Raw genomic sequence first — 19,073 nt, 5'->3', positions numbered from 1 at the left:
TCCATGTTTTTCGGTATAGGAATTCCCTCATAAGGAACCTAGGCGATGAGGCAACAGACCAGCTGGCAGCCTACTCAACACGCTATGGCAGGAAGGAAAAATCCATTGAATTTTTTTATTGTCTCGTTGATGTGGTGCATCAGGAAAAGACGTTCAACTTGCGCGGCTTGTGAGGCTGTTCATGCCGCTTCACCGAGATCGCGCGCATGCCGCCAGTCGCGCCATTTATATTTTTGCATTCTTCCATCGTCGGCACTTTTCACTACAACGCCTCCTCATCATCGGAGGAGGGCGCTGGGCAATGCGTGCCCTGATGTCAGGGCTCCTCCGCGGCCGGTACAGCCTAGCTTCTCAGGGGTGAGCTCTTTCAGAGAGGTACCCTGAGTTCCTCAGGCGAGTCGCACTCGGGGTACGTCCAGAGTCGGGATAGCTCAGCAGGAACGCCACCTTGCAGTCGCAGTGCAGCGGGTTCCCTGCACAGAATTCGTGAGACATAAGTGCTTATTTATTTACTTTATTTACTTACAACGTCGACCTTTGTGTAAAAAGTAAAGACTCTGAGGTTTTTCTTCTGGACTTTTATTGAGGCTCTTTCATAGTGATCTCCTTTCTCTTTCATTTTTTATCCCTCAGCCTCCATTCCACCCGTGTAGTGTAGCAAACCAATTATTCTTCCGGTTACCTCACTGTCTTTCCTCTTCTTCCTCCTCCTCCTCCTCCTCATTAATGGGGCTCCTTAGCATCCGTGGAAGTTCTGACTTTCGAGGGCTGGGAGGAGAATTCTTCTAACCTTCAAGTAGTTGTATTGAACTTCATTCCTCAAAATGAGAAGGGGCCCGTTAGGGGTTGGGTCTTGAGCTGTGGGTGGTGTTCCTAGCTCAAGGATCACAACCTTTGGAGCTTTGGAGCTCAAACCTGTAGGTTTTAAATATTTAAAGGGCGCCATGATGGAGTCCCTAGTAACGAAGGTTGATGCCTCGGTACTAGATCCTTCGGCGACCTGACTCTAAGTGGCGGGTACTAATTCTACAGACACTTGTTCATTGTTAATGTGAGGTCAGGGGCAAGGTAGGCGCGCAGTCGTTTCTTCGCACCTACAGTGTTCACATGCTGAAAATCCTGCTATTTAAAAGTGCGTAGAGACTTTAGTATTTAGTACGACGACTTAAGTTAGGTGGTGTGAGGCCTCAACCTGACAGATGACAAGGAGTACAGCCTTCTCTTTTTGCACGGGGGCTTTACCTACGGTTTCATCAGTGCTATTCAGAGGAATACATAACACTGCCGAATCAAACAATCTTCATGAAAGAGCGACGCAATAGGTGCGTCGACACTTCGCATGGAAGTCTGTAAAACGAATCAGTGAATCAATAGGGCTTTGTCGGTAAGATGACTTTCACATAGGGCGATCTGAGACAAGCTCGCACTGAGGCATATTATGACAAAAACGTTACAGGATTGCACTTAAGTCCGCTTTAAGAGTAGAAATGCGGAAGCCTTTCCTTTTCTCTCTTTCTCCCTCCATTTTTCACTTTCTATGTTTCTTTCTGTGCTTTTATTTTATTGTTATTTCTTACTGGTTTTGTTTTTCAGTTTTTATTTTATTTTTATTTATATTTTTATGTCCTTATTTTGTTTTAATTGTTTTGTATTTATTATTCATCTTTATTTTTTATTTGTGTTTATTTTTATTTATTGACTATTTATTTCATTACATATATATTGCTTGTCAACTGTTGATTGACAATTCGTGCGTACAACTACCGTCCACGCCACTAATGAGCCAAGAAAGGCTTACGCCTCAAAATTACAACTGGCCGTCAATGCTTGCGCTCGGAGCATGTAAGCTGACTCAGCCGTACTTCACAACTACCACCAATGCAAGCACGTCCACACGCCGTCCTTCAGTCGTGCCCTGTTCATTACCAGCGCAACTCACTTTGATGTCCTCCGCTGATGTCCCAACATCGCAGATATGACATCACAGACACATCGTCAAAACATCGCGCCACAAGTATGCGGGGGTGCGCAGAGTGTGAAGAATTGAGTTGCACTGCAACAGCGAGTCAATGGTGTAACAGAGACGCTTACCTGACAGCACGACGGTCGTTTTGTTGTTTCGCAGCGGTGACAGGCTGCGCTCGTCCAAGCTGCTTATCAGGTTCTGACGCAGGTTCACTTGGCTCAGAACGGGGAAGTCCTCGCCGAAGTCTTCAGGCAGCGACATCAGAGAGCTGTCCCTGCGAGCGGCGACAGAATGGCTTTAATCGGCTGCTCACCACAGCCCCTTCGTGTGTGTGTGTAGATGTACAGGCGCGTGCTTTGTTAAGCTCCACATTGTTGAGCGCTGTGATTGAGTCACGTTGACGCATGCGCGGTCTTCCATTCTAGGCCACGCGAACTTTCATCATTTCAAAAAAAAAAAAAATGAATGTGCCGCATGGCGCCACTAAAACAGGCTCAAGGTCTCAATGCAATTGTCGCTTATACAAATGGTATGGGATTGGCCTGCGCATAGGACTGAGGCCAACCAATTACAAGTCATTATTACGATAGATCAACTGAGAAAATAGGGCCCCTGGTCAACGACGCTAGTAAATTTAGAGCCCTCTGTTTTCAGAATATGGAAGGCATTTGTGTAAACCAGAACATTTTTTTTTTTTGCCAACCACAAGCTTTCCATCCAAAACACAGTTATGGTTTGGCGATCGGTGCATGGAGACACGTGCGTATACGATCAATTTCCGGCATCAGCCGAAGCTTGCGTGTCGTCACCGCTAGCTGGCAGCGAGTATTCTGAGGAAGAGTTTTTCAAGGGTTTGGTACAGCGCAGTGTAGCAAGTTTGCGGTCTGGAAATGCAACGCGTGCAATACAGAGAAAAGGAGAGTACGTAAACATTAAAAATTAGGAAGGTAGTGGATTCCGATCGATTAGACGATGGCTTTCCTGGGCGATGCACGCAGCCGGTGCTCACCCGATGGTCAGCTTGCGCAGCCTAGGCGCAGGCCTTGGCAGCATGTTCCTGGAGAACTTGTCCAGCGTGCTGCTTTGGATGCGCACGTTCTCCAGGTTCAGCAGCGACGACATCCAGTCGTCCTCCACGATGCCCACTCCCGTCCGGACTATCACCACCTGGGAGGAAAGGGATGAAACATTGCACACGGTAGTCGAGGCAAGATAGAAGAGTGGAAGCGTTGTTTCAGTATACGCTGTTTCAGTATGTTGTTTCAGCACACTGTAGTTTCTGTACGCTTGTATGTAGTACACTTATATGCAATTCACTTGTATGAGGTTCACTTGTATGCAGTACACTTGCATGCAGTTCACTTTTATGCAGCACATTTTTATGCAGTGCACTTGCATTGACGTGCATTAATGTGCAGAGGGAATACGCGGCATGCATGTTGCACCACATGGATACGCGGCGCAGCACGTATACCTATGCTGTGCACATGGAACGGGGTACATGACACGGGCTGTGCATGAATACATGGCGTGCATGCTTGCCATATGTATTCATGCTGTGCATGAATACAGCAACGCTTTTGCATGAGTACCTGGAGGCCGCGTGTTCAAAACGTTATGTGCGTTAGTATCGCGGGTACACACAAATGCAACAGGTTTGAAAAACTGAACCGAAGAGGAAACTCATGCAACAAAGTGAACTAAAATGTATTCCTGTCATAATGTACTCATCCTATAGGCATGAAAACAAGATATTGTTGTCAGCGCAGGTCGAATGTAATATTGTTCATTACGTGTGGCCGAACACGCTACCAGTGCTCAAATATCGCCCACGAACCTCCAGCACCACTTCACAATGCCTGCTAAAAGTTGGTGTTGTCATGTTTCCTAACGTTTGACGCGGACGAAGAGAGAACTTTTGTTTGCTCTGACCCTGAAGTCAGATGCTTCAGAGGCAGGACAGAATTTGAGACCTCCTAGCAGGGGGAGGGGCAAGGGAGGCAGGAATCGGGGTAAGTTTCGTCGTTTCTTCGTCACTCTGGCCGAGAAGTAAAAGCACGGGACTGTTCTTACCTTTCGCAGCCCCGCGGGCAGCTCGTTAAGTCTCGCGTCAGGTTGAGCCCGGTCATCTCGAAGAAGACCAGTTCCTCGAGCCTGCCCAGCGGACGCAGCGTGGCCCACGTGCGGGGAAGGCTGCTGCCTTGCGTGAAGGTGACCCGCTTGAGTGACGGCTCCAGGCCGGAGAAGAGGCTGCGGTTGGTGTCCGGCTCCAAGAAGGACCCGAGGGTGACGTTGCTGAACTCCAGCATGGACGCCCGGTGCTCTCCCAGAAAGCCTGCGGGGTTAGCGTTTGTGCTCGCATCTCTAGGGCGTCCGGCTCATTGGCTACAATGCGAGTTGTCCGAGGTTTCCCAACTGCTGATCGGAAAGTGATCAATTACGATCGAGTGTTCTGTCAGCAACAGAAGAAAGAAAAAAAATGCCGATACTTATCCAAATGTCAAGACCAGTGATTTAGCGCAATCTGGTTTGCGAAATAACTTAACGAATGATTACACGTTGCACAACGAGTTTTGTTTTGGTTGGTGTGTTGTACTATGGCTTCGTAGTTAACTATGATACGGCGGAAATACTTATCACTGCGTTTGGCCACAGCATTTAATGGCCGTTTAAGGTCCTTTCACCCGAATTACGCTTGTTTTGTGGTCAGGGAAACGCGTGGCAATGGGTGCAATTGCTTTTACACTGCCCATGAATTTTCAAATCCAGATTGGTAGACATCTGTCATGATGTCGACTAAGCTGGATATGTTGTAAAGTCTCCTTATGCTAGATCGAGCACCAGCTACTTTGTGCTCCATGTCGTTGACGTTGAAGCCGCCAGCAAGGACGATTGGCGCAGTGCGATTGGAACCGGCATCTGACGTCTTTAGCGCATTTAAGGATGACTTCGTGAGAGGCCTTTCGAGGCGTTTGGTGAGGTCTTGTTACGACAACGAGCAACATAAATTGTGAACGCAGTCGCTAAAGTGATTAGGCGCAGTCAGTTATCACCGACAAGAAAGGCGAGTTAGACAATTTTAAAAATATACAAACATTGAACACCAATGACATTACGCAGTAATCTAGTTAGACGGCTAGAAAGAACTTAGGCAATATAGTTTAAATTCGGCCGTCTTAATAATCTCTAAATTCACACCAGGATATATTAATTCACTGAGACCCGCCGTGGTGGCTCAACGGCTATGGTGTTCGACTGCTGAGGCCAAGGTCTCCGGATCGAATTCCGGTCGCGGCCGCCCTAATTCGACGGAGGCGAAAGGCAAACGCTCCCGTGTTTGCGCGATGCCAGTGCACATTAAAGAGCGCCAGGTGATCGAAATTGTTCCGGTTCCCTCCACTACGACGCGTCTCTCAGAGCCCATGCGTCGCTTCGGGGCGTTAAACTCTACATGCCATGTTAATTCGTTTAGGAGCCAGCCTGTATCATTCTGAGTGTTGTGCCATTTATGACTCATTGTTGCTAAACGAGGTAATCACGTTTCTTAGTTGCGAATGCAGTGCTGAGCTTCTGGAGATGTTTCGATTTTACCGGTAAAAGACCTTGTTATTAAACTTCCAATGCGTCTTAAACCGCATGTGCTAGTAGTACAATAAATTTTTATTAATTATGAAGTCTAGGTCTTAAATCTCTGACACTGATTCAGTCTTGCCTGGACGGATGTGAAGACTAAACACAAAACTAAGTAGAACGTGTTGTCGCTCTAGTTGGTGCAATACCTCAGACATGGTAGTCGCGCGAAACACACACTCACAAGACAGGGTACGGGACCAGCGCAATCCCGTATACCCTGTCTTGTGTGTGTGTGTGTTTCGCGCAACTACCGTGTCGAAAGGTAAAACTATACCTTGGGTACAATGTAAAAGCAATTGCGTTTTGTCTTTTTGTTCTTAATTTGCAGCCAGTTCACTTTGTATTAGTTACGTAACCGGTCAAGAGTGGCGTTGTCCAGGAATTTTCATTGCTGTCCGACCATGAAAAATGCTCGCGGCGTCACGGCAGATAAAGACAGGCATGATATGGAATGAGTGTTATATGTAATACATATAATTTGAATTTGAATTGTTTTCGAAAAGCATGCGTACATGCTTGAACAATGTAGGAGAAGAAGCCGCACTTGAGAGATCTGACAAAGCTCTTGTATCCTTCGTGTTCTCGGCAGAGCTGCCCGGGAAACACAATGCATGTAGTATTTATGAGTCTAAAACATGGTTACGACTAAGACAACGACACAGAAACGCACTTCTGCGCAGCTACAACACACTGTGAACTCAAATTAGCCTATATCGAAATAAAAAGGGAGTAAACTGCCCTCTAGCGAACTCCCTTTTCCCGGGCTACAATTCGATCACCAAATATGCGGAATGCTTGCTCTTCGCAACGGAGGCATATTCCTACCGCGAAGCATATCAACTTGACGTAGTTAGCAGTGGGAGGAGGCTTTTAAACGTGGCACCGTAGGCCTTGAGGCTAGCAAATAGAAGAGACTGAAACCTCGGTTAAAATCTTCGTATCTGCTATAGAACTTCGCATGTTTTGAAGAGGGAATTTGTTTCCACAGACAAGCGTAAATGTTCTGTATTTTTAGTGGTGGAAAACTACCCAGGGTCTTGGGCAGCATACCCTGCCTCTAAAAGGGAGTGCGTCAGAGGACACCTTGCTGTGTTTTTACTCCAATATAGGTGTATTCGTGTTTAGAGTGTAGTTCCAATACAGGGGTACAAGACGCTCTTTTAAAGCGGACACATAGCTTTAGCAAAACAGCACTCTTTCGAACAACGTTTTACGCACATAATAAAAGATCTCGCATGCTTTTAAAGGAGCAGCTAGATATTTTATTGCGCGACTTCAGATTTATTCAGAGTTGATAGGAAAACGTGACTTAGTGATTTAGAGCCATAATTGGTGCGTAGCTGTGTAACGTGCGAATGTTCGCGGTAGCGGGTTTCGTAATTTGCAGGACTTTTATTTAGTTAGTAATATCTTTTAACCACATTTTTGCTTTGATTCAGTAAGGCTGGCTCCGAAGTTGTTACCTTGACGAACACCTTGATTCACGGATTCGGGAATAAAAAATTGCTCATTTAACGAGACCAAGTGCATGGTTGTAAAATATGATTGCACGCAACTTAGTGCTAATGTGCCTCGAAAACTTTAATGCGTTCTAGCATTTGTACCCGAGAATCGAGGACACAAATTCCTATGCTTTTATAGCCTTTGTTTCATCATGCTTAAAGCCACCGGCATGCGCAACTACATACAACTGCTTCTAGGTTGTACAAGATTGTCGTCGATTTTATTTACGTGCACCTTATCTCGAAAGTTGTTTGCTTGATTTAAATTGAGCATGGCAGGGAGTGGCGATGATTCTGTTGACGACCGCCAAGCACGTTTATTTCTATCGACGCCGCCGAGTTCAGTTCTTTGTGGGTGCAAATGAGCCGAATGAAGAATTAGTTTTCAGTGTCAGTTCAGTCTACTCGTCTGTTGTTCACGGCGTTGTCAACGCGACGTGACAATATGTGCTTTTTTATTGCGTACAAGGCACTGTTTATTCAGGTAAGCTTTAAATATTAATGACAGCCAACTTTTTCGCGCTGCTTTAACATTGTATATTCAGGTTCTTTCTAACGTTATATATATTTATGGGGGGGGGGGGGGGGGGGCATTTAGTTACCTATGTTCTCGAAATACATCTTTTTTTTTTTCACCACTACTCCTCGGTTATGCGATTAGGCCTGAGGGGTAAGATAAATGAAATGAAATGTTGACAGAGCGCTATTCATACAAAACACGTCGACCACATGTCTTACTTACGCGTCTCACGACTATCGCTTAGATCTGGTAACGAGGTTGCAGCTGAAGAACTAGCCTTCAGGTATTGAGCTCGCAGGGTCATTTCCTCGCCTTGTGATACTCAAAAATTAAGTGCGGACACTTTGAAAGGGCATGCAGTTGTCGCATCGCATTTAAGTCCCATCGTGTTGGCTGCAGCACCGGGTACTAGCTTTGCATGAATATTGAGCACCACAACTCTTCATTCGCGTTGCATGCGCTAGCTACCTTCGGCAAAATCCTCCAAAACGCGCGGCCGGCTAAACGAAGTGCGATCGTTTGTGTTGTGAGCCGGTGACACCATCATTGTAGCTCAGCTGCGCCCACAGCACGGCAAAGGCATGTCCTGATGCTATCCAAGTAACCTAACCGTGCCCTGCGCCAGCTGCGGTGACCCTATCCCCGCAAACTTCCTAATCTCATCTCGGCACCCCACTCTGCCGCCCCCTGATACGTTCGCCTTCTCCTGCAATTACCTGTTTCCTTCTACAGCTGACATTGCACCTACGAAACTCGTCCACTTTTTGGGTGCCCAGAATTTTTCCCCTACGATGCAAAGAGCCCACAAGATACCTGCAGGAATGTACTCCAGCTTGCTGTCTTTGAGCGCGAACCACAGGTCTCCTCCTGGCTTGGTGTCGTGCTTGAAGTGCTTCCCGAAGTCCTCCGGGCTGCTGAATCCCGAGCACGTGAACTCGGCCACCAGGGCATGCCGACGTGTGGTGTCCTCGCACTTGGGCTCGCACCTCGCGCCCAGCGCGAGGCACCAGACGAGGGCCGCGCCGAAGACTCCGCGCATGACGATCAGGAGCGACGTCCTAGCGGCGTCTGTGCTTGCCGGTGTCGGCCGAGACGGAGATCCTCTTCGCGGACGTCCGCGTCTCTTCCCCGGTGCTAGTCTAGCCGCCGGTCAGGTGGCGGAGGAGACCAGACAGGTGTGTCCTCTTCCCGCCGCGATCGTCACCAGGCGGCGGCATTCCACGCCTATTAAGAGACGAGCTGGCAAGAAGGCGCGAGGGAAGGGTTTCGGTGAAGCAGCGGAGAAGCGCGCGGCGGCTTGCCTTTTTGTGGTGTTGCAACGCGGCACAGAGAGCTCGTATTGCTCGCCCTTGGTGGTGGCACGGTCCGCGAACTTACGCAAATGAAGCCCTTTCTTCGAAGCGCGCGTCCATGCAGGATCTTCCCCTTCCCATCAACTGACAGGGGACCTTCATCTCGCATGCTGACGCAGCCGCTATAAATACGGACACTTCCGTGTCGTCGCGCGCTGCGCACGTGTGAGACTGCCTCTCTGCCTTGTGTTTAGACTGTATGCACTGCACGTATACCTCTGTCGCGTTTTATTTGTGCTGTGTTTTGTTTTTGCCTGACGGTGCTTGACTCTGCCTGCGTGCGCAGGGCATCGCGCGGAGAAAGCTCCTGAAATGATGACAACGAGACAACGCTGTTGAAGTTGGAAGTCTTACCTTTGACGGGAACTGGAGCATAGAGGTCCGCGTTCATAACGACGCCGGTATTTTGTGAGGTTTTTTACAACGCATAATTCACGGGATGAGCAGGGTGCACCCAGGTGTGCTTTGAAGGTGAGAGTGGATCACCATGGATCACCGTTACCGACTCGCCCAAGTTTCTACCCTTGTGCTTTGAAGCTCCTCAAGAGAAGGGGAGGGTTCCTGTGGGGTGGGATGTTGTGAGTTGATACGGGATTCCCCCTTAGTCGTACATCGAGGGCCAAAGGTGCAAAGAGGGAGGATGTTGTGCCCCACGTTGGCCTTCGAGGAGGAGGCATGACGTTAGCGGTAATGCAACCGCGCCAACGGGCGTGGGCATGCGGAAGAATTGCGACGGTTATGCGAGGTTACAGGGGCACCGGATGTAGCTTTCAACATTCGCGCAACTTCAAACCGTACAGACAGGCTCCGTGACGGGACTTGCGGGGGCCCGTAAGGTAATTATCGCCGTCTTTCCACGTACGTATTGCAAAATGTCTCGTTGAATACGGAGACGAAAATGTCGAGGCGTAATTAAAACTGCGCAGTTTGGTCAGTCGGATCTCAAGACGCGAACAGCAGCTGTAGCAACTCCAGTCAATTACATTTTACTTATGGATCTCGTCTTAAGCCTCTTCGTGCACGTATTCCTATTATATGATGCCACTACAAGTTTCTACAAAACTGCGGTGATTCAGCGAGACACAGTGCACCGGATACTGAACGCTGAGAAATTAAACATTTTGCGAGCTTTAGCATTTTGAACTCGCGCATGTGTGTGTGTGTGTGTGTGTGTGTGTGTGTGTGTGTGTGTGTGTGTGTGTGTGTGTGTGTGTGTGTGTGTGTGTGTGTGTGTGTGTGTGTGTGTGTGTGTGTGTGTGTGCGTGCGTGCGTGCGTGCGTGCGTGCGTGTGTGTGTGTGTGTGTGTGTGTGTGTGTGTGTGTGTGTGTGTGTGTGTGTGTGTGTGTGTGTGTGTGTGTGTGTGTGTGTGTGTCTTAGCGGCGTGAAATGAATCGCCACCGGCAACTGCGAGACGCAAGCGCAAAAACCCAAGAGTACGGTGATGAAAAGTAATATTAACCATTTAAGTCGGTTTGTACACAGTTGTGCACATAGCAAACTGACAGATTTTTTGGAGAGTGCGCTACACCTAGCAATAATTTCATAGCTTCAGTCGAATTAAGCATCCTTCGTGTCGCAACTAAGGTAGTCGCATTTTGTGCCGTATAGCGAACGCCCTAAGTAATACTTCACATAACAATGAGCTGGGCAGCCCGTCGTCCGCCATTTTTATGCTGACAGACTTTGCCGCCAGTGATAACATCAACTATTTTTTACTCAATTTTGAACGTAATGTGCATCTTCGAAAGAGAAAAGTGATTCCACGATACCTCGGGTGCTTACTTGACAAATCGAACCATTTTGGTGTTACTATTTCCAACCACTTCGTACAAAACTTTGCATATTCCTTTAAGAACTTTAAATTTAAAAATTTAAAATTTCGTGCCTGAAAAATAACAAACTGCTTTTCCTGGGGCCTTAATATAGTATTTAGGACGAAAAACAAAAAATGGCGCCTGAAAAGATTAACTCGTCCAGAGGAAATGCGCGCGTGCTTTCAGGTGTTATTTTCGAAGAGAGGTCGATGTGGTTTGGAAGTGATAATTAACCATATGATGAGTTAATCTCCCCAAATTGAAGTGTCGTCATTTTGATATTCGCGTTTCATTGACCCGTCCGTGTTTCGTTTAATGCCTGTAGTATGTCGGGATTCGAGTATCGCTTTTTCAGGCATTTACCAGCCGTCTAAGTCATTCAGCGTTCGGGTGAATTCCTCTGCTGCCCACTCTTCAGCAGCCATTATGCCTGCAAGAGATCCAGCCTCCCTATCCTGGCACCCTTCCCACTTCACACCCTCCTCCGGCCTTCCGCCTTGGAGTGAATACCCCATTTAAACCCCGCCCATGATGAACGCCTTGCTTACACGAAGACAAGTCCTCTTGTCGAAACGTTGGCAAGCACCCTGAGGCTTTCCCCTCCCTTCCTTTCTTTTTGCGTGTCAAGAAACCTTCTGCCTAGTCCCTCTCTCTACCATTACGTCACTGGGTTCGGACTATTCAGCCTGGTACGGTGTGATGGCGCGTTCCACAGACATCATGAGTGAGGTCACTACAAACCTCTTCCTGCTCCTTTCAGGGTAATATGAGTTACCACCCTACGGTTACGCCGAACATTACCGATACTACTGCTACAACACTGACATGGAGGCTCAACCCAGGGGACGGGGCTTTACTATAGCTCTCGCTGTGAAAAAAATTCGCAGATACAGACTCGAAACGTTTAGCGCACCAGGTACAGAAATGCACTCACACTATTGCCCGCAGAAGCCTGTGTGTTCATTTGAGGCTGCCCACTTCTCGCTCTTCTTCATATTTCTATTCTTCCACGGCTACCCACGTGACCACGTATATCAGTGTGCGCTTATAAAAACACGGTTGCTCTTTATTGGCAGCCACGTGAGCTGGGACTTCTGTTGTTAACCAGGTATTCTCGGCAGTGCTGACGCAAGAAGCGTTGCCTTGGAAACTGTGAAAATATCTCGTCCTCGAGAACTGCCACCGTCAGACCCAACGTGAGAGGGCTCACTCCGCCAGATCGGCGGTTCACCCGGATAGCATTCCCATAGGCCAACACTCACGACTTACAACGCCGTTTACCACAGAGTTCCCCATGCAGGTTCCGCTGTACAGTAAAGAATATGTAATAACGTGCCGGCATGTCTGGTCGGGACATATACTCGAGCGTTGAGTGGATGTTCATTCGCAGTGCAGTGGCGCAGCATTGATGTGAGATCGGCTCCGTAGTCGTTCGTATATGCGCGAGCGTCTACAGGCACTTCTCCTTGAGCGCCGCTGCCGCCGTGCTTAGCAGTGCTCACTTGTGTGGCATTCACCTGTGCTGCACGCGTTTCGTACACTGACCGCCGTTTCTGTCGCCTTTCGACGGCATACGCGTTACTGCACGCAAAGCGTCTCACTCTTTGTGTACCTCTTTTTGCGCGTGCGACCACTCTTTCAAGAAGGGGGGGGGGGGGGGGGGGGGTTGGAGATTGCGGAAAGTCAGGGAGTTTTGTAGCGATAGCTACATTACGGTAGCATTTCGAGCCTTCAGCGTGGCTGGTCACGTAGTGCAGAGCAGCTGCCGGCGCCGTGGCTGATCGCGTGGTTGGTCACGTGACCAAGTTCCACTCAGCCAGCTGTAGCTCTCGCGTCACCCAGAGCTAAACCACCGCCAATTTTTTTTAGGGTGAGGTTATTCCAAGAAGTTCCAGGTCGTTTCCTCAAACATCCGTCGTGGTATACGACGTTGTCTTGTAGGTTAACGTGACTTCTTTTACAACAGGGGTGTGCGAACATACGAAATTTTCGAATAGCGAATCGAACATCTGTGTATATGACTCACTGAACGAATCAAATAGTGCATTTTCAAAATTATTCCAAACGATCGGAGTCCGTTCTCAGAGTTCCGAGTAGTTTTCGAATAATCGGTACGAAGTTCGTATAGGCACGCCGTAGCTTTTTTTTTTCATTCGGCAACTGTTTCAAAGCAGGACTTACTCTGACACAGGAAAGCATGCTGCAGCCATCGGCCTGTGCGTAAAGGAGAGTTCAGCTCCTCGATGCGGTTCATTCGTGTGATGGCGTTCATAGTGCTTGTATGTAAGACTGAGTGACGCTACAGGGTTCAGCCAAGTTTTGCAAGCCCTGCCGGGTATCCGAATCTCGGAGGCCATTGCTCGAACTCTCGTTCCCTTCATAAACTGACATTTGGCATTAGTTTTTGCGCTGTCGGCATCAGTAAGAAAAAGGTATTTTTCCTATGGGGGCGACATGATGGTCTCATAGTTAGCATACTGATTTCGTGCTGCGTGTCCTCTAGTGAACATAACTGCTGCGTGTTTGACAGCTGCAGCTTTAATTCTGTCACATATAGCACCGCCACCTCATGCTTCGGTGTTTCTTATGAATATTCGTTTTGTACGAATTATTCCTGCCGAATAATGACATGGATATTCGATTCGTATTCGAATAAGTTTCTAAAAAGCAATATTTGCACACCCTTACTTTACAGGCGAATAGGTGGTGGTACCAAAGCACTGTGATAGCCACTGATCATGAAGTCCCCGGTAGTTATAGTCATCACTACGAGAGCCGCCAACATGTATGAAAGGGCCGCTAGAGCCGCTGTCCTGTCAGCTGGGCCTGTGTGTGAAGCTTCAGGTATTGGTGAATATTACGATGACAGAAGTACTGTGAAAAAGAGGTTACTCCTATGAAGTTTATAAAGCAGCAGAGTGCACTCAAAGAACAAAACATATGCATTTTTTCAATAAACAGCAAATGTAAATTTCATTTCAAGTTCTACGCTTTCGTAGTGTCTCGTGCGCGGTCTACAGGACGACAATCTCTGAAGCCTGTGTGTGTGTTGAATGCTGCTGAATTGTCTTGAAATAGAGAGACAACTGTGCACCCTGATCTAAATGACGCAGTCATTCTATGCGACGTACAAAGCTCGCGCTCTGCGTTACGCAGATGCTTTACGGCCAGCCACAAAGTTACCAATGACAAATATTGCACAAGGGGCCTTGTAGAACCAGCATCGGACAATTGGAACGGGAATGGCATAATCAGGAACTTCAGCTGAGGAAAACTTACTACCAGCGCGGTTTATTTCCGATTCGAAAGTATAGTGACCTGGCTTTTCAAGTGATTCCATATTGCGGATGTACTTTCTGCCATCAGTTTAATATTTTTTTGTTTATGTGTTCCCATTTGAAGGGTCCCGTTTACATTTTGAAGTGCTCAGATAGAACCTCAGACGGATCGGCGCGAGAAATACTTAGTGCAAGTTCAACTAACGACAATCTTCGCTGAAGCTAAAAATATGTTTAGGAGTGTGCGAATATTTGAAAATTTCGATTAGTGAATCGAATATCTTTCTGTTCGATTATTCGAACGAGTCAAATAGTGTGCTTTCAAAATTTTTTTAAATGAATCGAATATGTTCTCAAGTTTCGAATAGTTTTCGAATAACGGAAGAAGGCCGTCCGTATTTTTTTCGACGAACGTTCCAAAAACGGCCCACACCGAAGGCGCGCACCTTTCTTTAGCGAAAAGTACGGACGAGATGGAGGGTGTAGTTCCAGTGCCACCGGATGCCCACCTGTTTTCCTATGGGTACAAGTATTCCTCAGGCCTGGTGCTCGGGTCGTCTGAGGTGAAACGCTTGGCAAAAGGGTCTTTGACCAAACCAAGCAAGCGGTTATTTTCCTATATCTATACTTACTGTTGCGACTGGTTAGTTGAGATTAGTGTTGCGTCTTTTAGCAGCTATCGCTTTAACAACATTTAGCACCGTGAAACAGTGCCACCACTGGCGCTTCCATGTTTCGCACGATTGCTCGTTTTGTACGAATATTCGCACAAGTAGCGAATATTGGTACTAATATTCGATTCTTATTCGATTCTGTAGTATCACTATTCGATTTGTATTCGATTCAGTTTTGAGCTGCACTATTCGTATTCGATTCGGAATCGAAGCTACACTATTCGTATTGTTCGATTCGGTTTGGAAAAAAGTACTATTCGCACACCCCTAAATGTATTGTCTGGGTATACAGAATTACCATTGCGTTGATTTAAAGGCAAATTGAGTAGCAGTGCGATGGAAAATCAATGTTTTTGGTTGTCTGAACGGTAAGCTCGTTATTGTCGGTTACCTTTCGATTTTGTTACTCTGCGAACAAGTGTCACTTTACCCTTTGACAACAGACTTGTGAATGACTGCTGCAAAGGATTAACGGTTAGGATATACTCTTGGACTATTTACGGGGAGGATACTCACCCTTCGACGAATGTTAATCGCCACAAAGAAAGGCTGGAGCAGGGTGCTGCAAAGGCCATGCTAGTTGAGAAAAGAAGTTGGTAAAGAAGCACTTAAAAAGCATGAGGATGCGAAAGACCACACTCACAAAAGAAAAAGCAGCATGCCGGAACCCATTCGCGCTCGGCGCCTCTGACGGGTCCGAGATGCAACGTCGAAGTAGGCGGCGAAGCGCTCTTTTTTCTTTATTGAATTCACTTTTCGGGGGCGCCGCAGCTCAGCCTGTCCGGTGTGAGTTCGCGGAGGGGCGTCTTCGCAAGCGCCGCGGGTGTCTCGCAGTTGGGATACTGCCAGCTGTCCGGGTAGCCGAGCAGGAAGAGGACATGGCAGCCGCACTCCAGGGGATTCCCTGCAGCGCCACCAACCGGTCACTCCGGCCCGCCGCTCGGCGAGCAAGAAAACAAAGCGCGCGTGGTGTGAAGTGCGACGACTCTGCAGTCGGCATTGGTTTGCTTTTGCTGGCTTTCTTGCTTTGCCTGGTAGTTCGTGTTTTTGTTATGTCGGCAGACTTGAAAGGTGTTAGATTGAAAGCGGAATCGATGGACTCTAAAGAGCGCGTAGGTCCATCCGTTGTTAAAGGGACACTGAGGGCAGATTCAAGTTGGCCTGCATCACTTGATTACCACAATCTAATGACAAATACGCTACTTTTGTTGAAAATGAAGCTGTCATTTAAGCTGGAAAAGTTCAAATTTCGAAATACAAGCAGCACCACCATCGGGCGTTTTCGCAAGCGAACTGCGGTGATGTCGACGAAGTTCTTTAGTCGCGGATCCCTTAGGTTAAGCTGCACGGACGTTTACTTAAAAACGGGCATCACGGAGTCTGTTTTTGATCTTGACGTCACGAATTTGAATCGAGTGGCGGGAAAGAAATGTTTTCTTTTTATATCTATTATTTTTTCAGAAACAGGTGTGTATTTCGCTGCCGAACAAACATCAGCAGAGCGAAAAGAAATTCTTCCCGAAAAAAGAAAGACACTGTGGCTTTCGAATATCGCTTATAATGAACCTGACGTGAGTTAAGAGGGAATCAGCATTGATCCTCCGTTAATTCGACCTCTCCTCCTCCTCCTCCTCCTCCTCCTCCTCCTCCTCCTCCTCCTCCTCCTCCTCCTCTTGTCCTTGCTAACTTCTGATTTTCGAATCGTTTTGCAATAGACACAGGATTTGTGCTTAACCAGCTGTCAGCACTGACTGGCCTGCTATTTCTAACTTTTATTTATTGGTCGGCTTGTTGGCTGATTTTTCTGGCTGCGTTTTGCAGAACTTACAAAACTATATAACGCAGCAATCCAGTTTTCGAAGACTGCGCTAAATGAACAAAACTATCGAGCTTACAGAAGTGTAGAGGTGAGTGCCAAGTCGGTTTCTTTCTCGCTGGCGTCATATGGTCGTACCTACTCGGCAAAGAAGCGATCACTGCGGCACAATGTGTGAGAATAAAAATACTCACCTGTTAGCTGCACGTCAACCTTTCCATTCTTCAGGGGAGCCAGTGCGCCCTCTTGAAATGTGGTGATTTTATTCCTCCTCAGGTTGAGTCTTTCCAGAGCAGGGAAGTCCAGTGCAAAGTCGTCGGGAAGCGCTGACAGGCGTGTGCCGCTAATGCGTGTATTAGAAACAGTAAGGTGATGTATTAAGGCGCGAAGAAGTGACCATTGAAAGACTGAGCATACCTGCAGTTCGATGCCAGTACGGCATTATATTCTAGAATACTATTCAAAGCGACGTTGCAACGTTAGTTTGAGTTGTGGTTTGCAGAGCCTACATGCTTTCCTATCATAGAATGCGGTGATAATCAAGGCAGGAGATTCGTGGGTTTTGTACGCGTGCATTCATTGAATTGCACAAAAATACTAATTTTTTGGTTATTACTGTACTATAGAGGAAAATTAATTCAGGATATTACACGCCAAAAGGAAAACTGTTACAAAATTGGAAAAGTGTGGATTTCAAAGATAATTTTGGAGCAATCATCGTTTGAATGATCAAGCTTTGTTCCCTTCCATATTGAAGGGACATGTACACCGGTGGAAAATACGTGCTGTGAATTTTATTAGCGAAAACAAAATTTGTTGAAGATATGACATTGCTTGAGACAGACGTGCTTTGTTCAAAGGGCTCTACCAGAGTTACGGTTGTCAGCTAACGATGTGTAATTCAATATGAGCGCAAAATGGTGTAGTTGCAAAACATCGTGCGCGGTCAGAGCGACGAACTACAAGAACATCTGTAAGTGATAATGATTCCACCTGTCCTCCTTTCCTTATTTTCTCTTGCTTCCCTTCTTCGCCTCACTTAAGTGATAAAAGACATGCAGTAGCGCTTCTTGAAGAAGCGTTAGCGCACTAGATGTCGCTTTAGATGCGTACAGATTCAGCAAATCTATAAAAATTGTGTAGCGCATTCCGACATGTTATCCGGGACATGAATGTTGATCGGGGCCATTTGGCGTTTAGCATCTCAGAAGCCGCCTTATGAAAGCAAGTTCTTCCATTTGGTTCATCTAAGTAGACGACCGCTTTGCTCTTCCTCCTTATCCTGCTCTGCCATCCGCCTAGAGCAACTCAGGTTGCTAGACTGGTTGCACAATAGTTCCTCCATTTTCCCTTTCGACAAAGCACAGGTCTTAGAACGAGGAAGCAGGTCGGTACTTACGTTATCGTAAGGTACTTCAGCTTGCTTGCGGGCCTCGGAAGCATTGTTCTTTCGAACCTGTCCAGGTCGACCTTGTCAATGCGCAGGTTCTCGAGATTATCCATGGAGGACAGCCAGCGGTCGTCCACGCCCGAAACCGTGCTTTGGACGACGGCCACGTCCCTGACACTGGCCGGCAGTTCGTTGAAGTCGCGGCCAAGGCGAAGCGACGCCATCCTGAAAAGCAACAACTCCTTCAGGGCTCGGTTGCCCTTGAGTAAGCTCCACGACTCCGGCAGGCTGCTGTTCTTGTGGAAGACTAATTTCTCCAAGGTGTCTTGAAGTTCCCCGAACACGGAGGAGGCGTCGGATTCCGACGACGTCCGGTAACTTCCCACCGTCACGTTGCTTAGGACCAGCGTCGAGGGCTTGACCCTCTTGAAGGCTTCGCGCGGGATGAGCTCAAGACGACTGTCCTTGAGGACGAGTTCTAGTTTGCCCCCATCGCTGGACCTCCCAGGGAGGTTTCTCTCTAGTTCTTCGGCGCTGGTGAAGTCCGAGCAAGTCAGCTGTGGGTGATCGTAATGAAACGGCGTCGTTTCCTGGCACAAAGGATCGCAACGGACGACACTAGCCGCACACAAGACAACGAAAGACGACACAAGTCGCGCACGTTCAGACCAGCTCCTAAAAGCCGCCATGATGCAGGGCTTCGCTCTCCTACAGCAGACTACTCCTGTCGTGTGCGAACAAACTGCGAAACTCCGACGGAGGACAACAAAGGTGGCGCTGCGTTTAAATAGCTTCGCTGGGTGCGTATTTGGCACGAAGTTTAAAGCGAGGAAGAAAAATGCTCGAACGGGAGAGAGGGTGCGTTGGAAGAAATAAAACTGCGCGCTGTCTTGAGATGACCTTGAAACGATAATGAAGCCATAATGAGTGTGTTTGCCGAGTACCGTTACGTTCTTCTTATTGCGTTCTTTGCAGCGGACGGCACCGTTGTCGGAAGCTGCCGTCAGCGGGAAAGAATGCCGCTGGCGTGCGTGACTTGAATGCCAAGCAGTCGGGAATCGCTTTCTCGCAGCTAAGCGCGCTATGGACTGCGATGCGACGCTCGTGCGATTGTACCTCGAGCGTCGG

At 47.7% G+C, this 19,073-nt stretch overlaps 1 pseudogene across 1 annotated transcript; it reads right to left on the bottom strand.

Moving 5' to 3' along the window:
- Positions 1-278: 278 nt before the first annotated feature.
- Positions 279-18,667, bottom strand: LOC144093578 (uncharacterized; annotated as a pseudogene). The gene is made up of 6 exons (XR_013306300.1): positions 17,955-18,667; positions 16,750-16,898; positions 4,040-4,301; positions 2,976-3,133; positions 2,092-2,240; positions 279-473 (listed from the first exon to the last, which is right to left on the bottom strand). The product of XR_013306300.1 is annotated as an uncharacterized LOC144093578 (transcript).
- Between the last annotated feature and the right edge of the window lie 406 nt (positions 18,668-19,073).

This window comes from Amblyomma americanum, chromosome 6 (genome assembly GCF_052857255.1).
Source record: "Amblyomma americanum isolate KBUSLIRL-KWMA chromosome 6, ASM5285725v1, whole genome shotgun sequence".
In the NCBI taxonomy this organism is placed as follows: Eukaryota; Metazoa; Arthropoda; class Arachnida; order Ixodida; family Ixodidae; genus Amblyomma; species Amblyomma americanum.
This window is presented reverse-complemented; position numbering and strand designations above follow the sequence as displayed.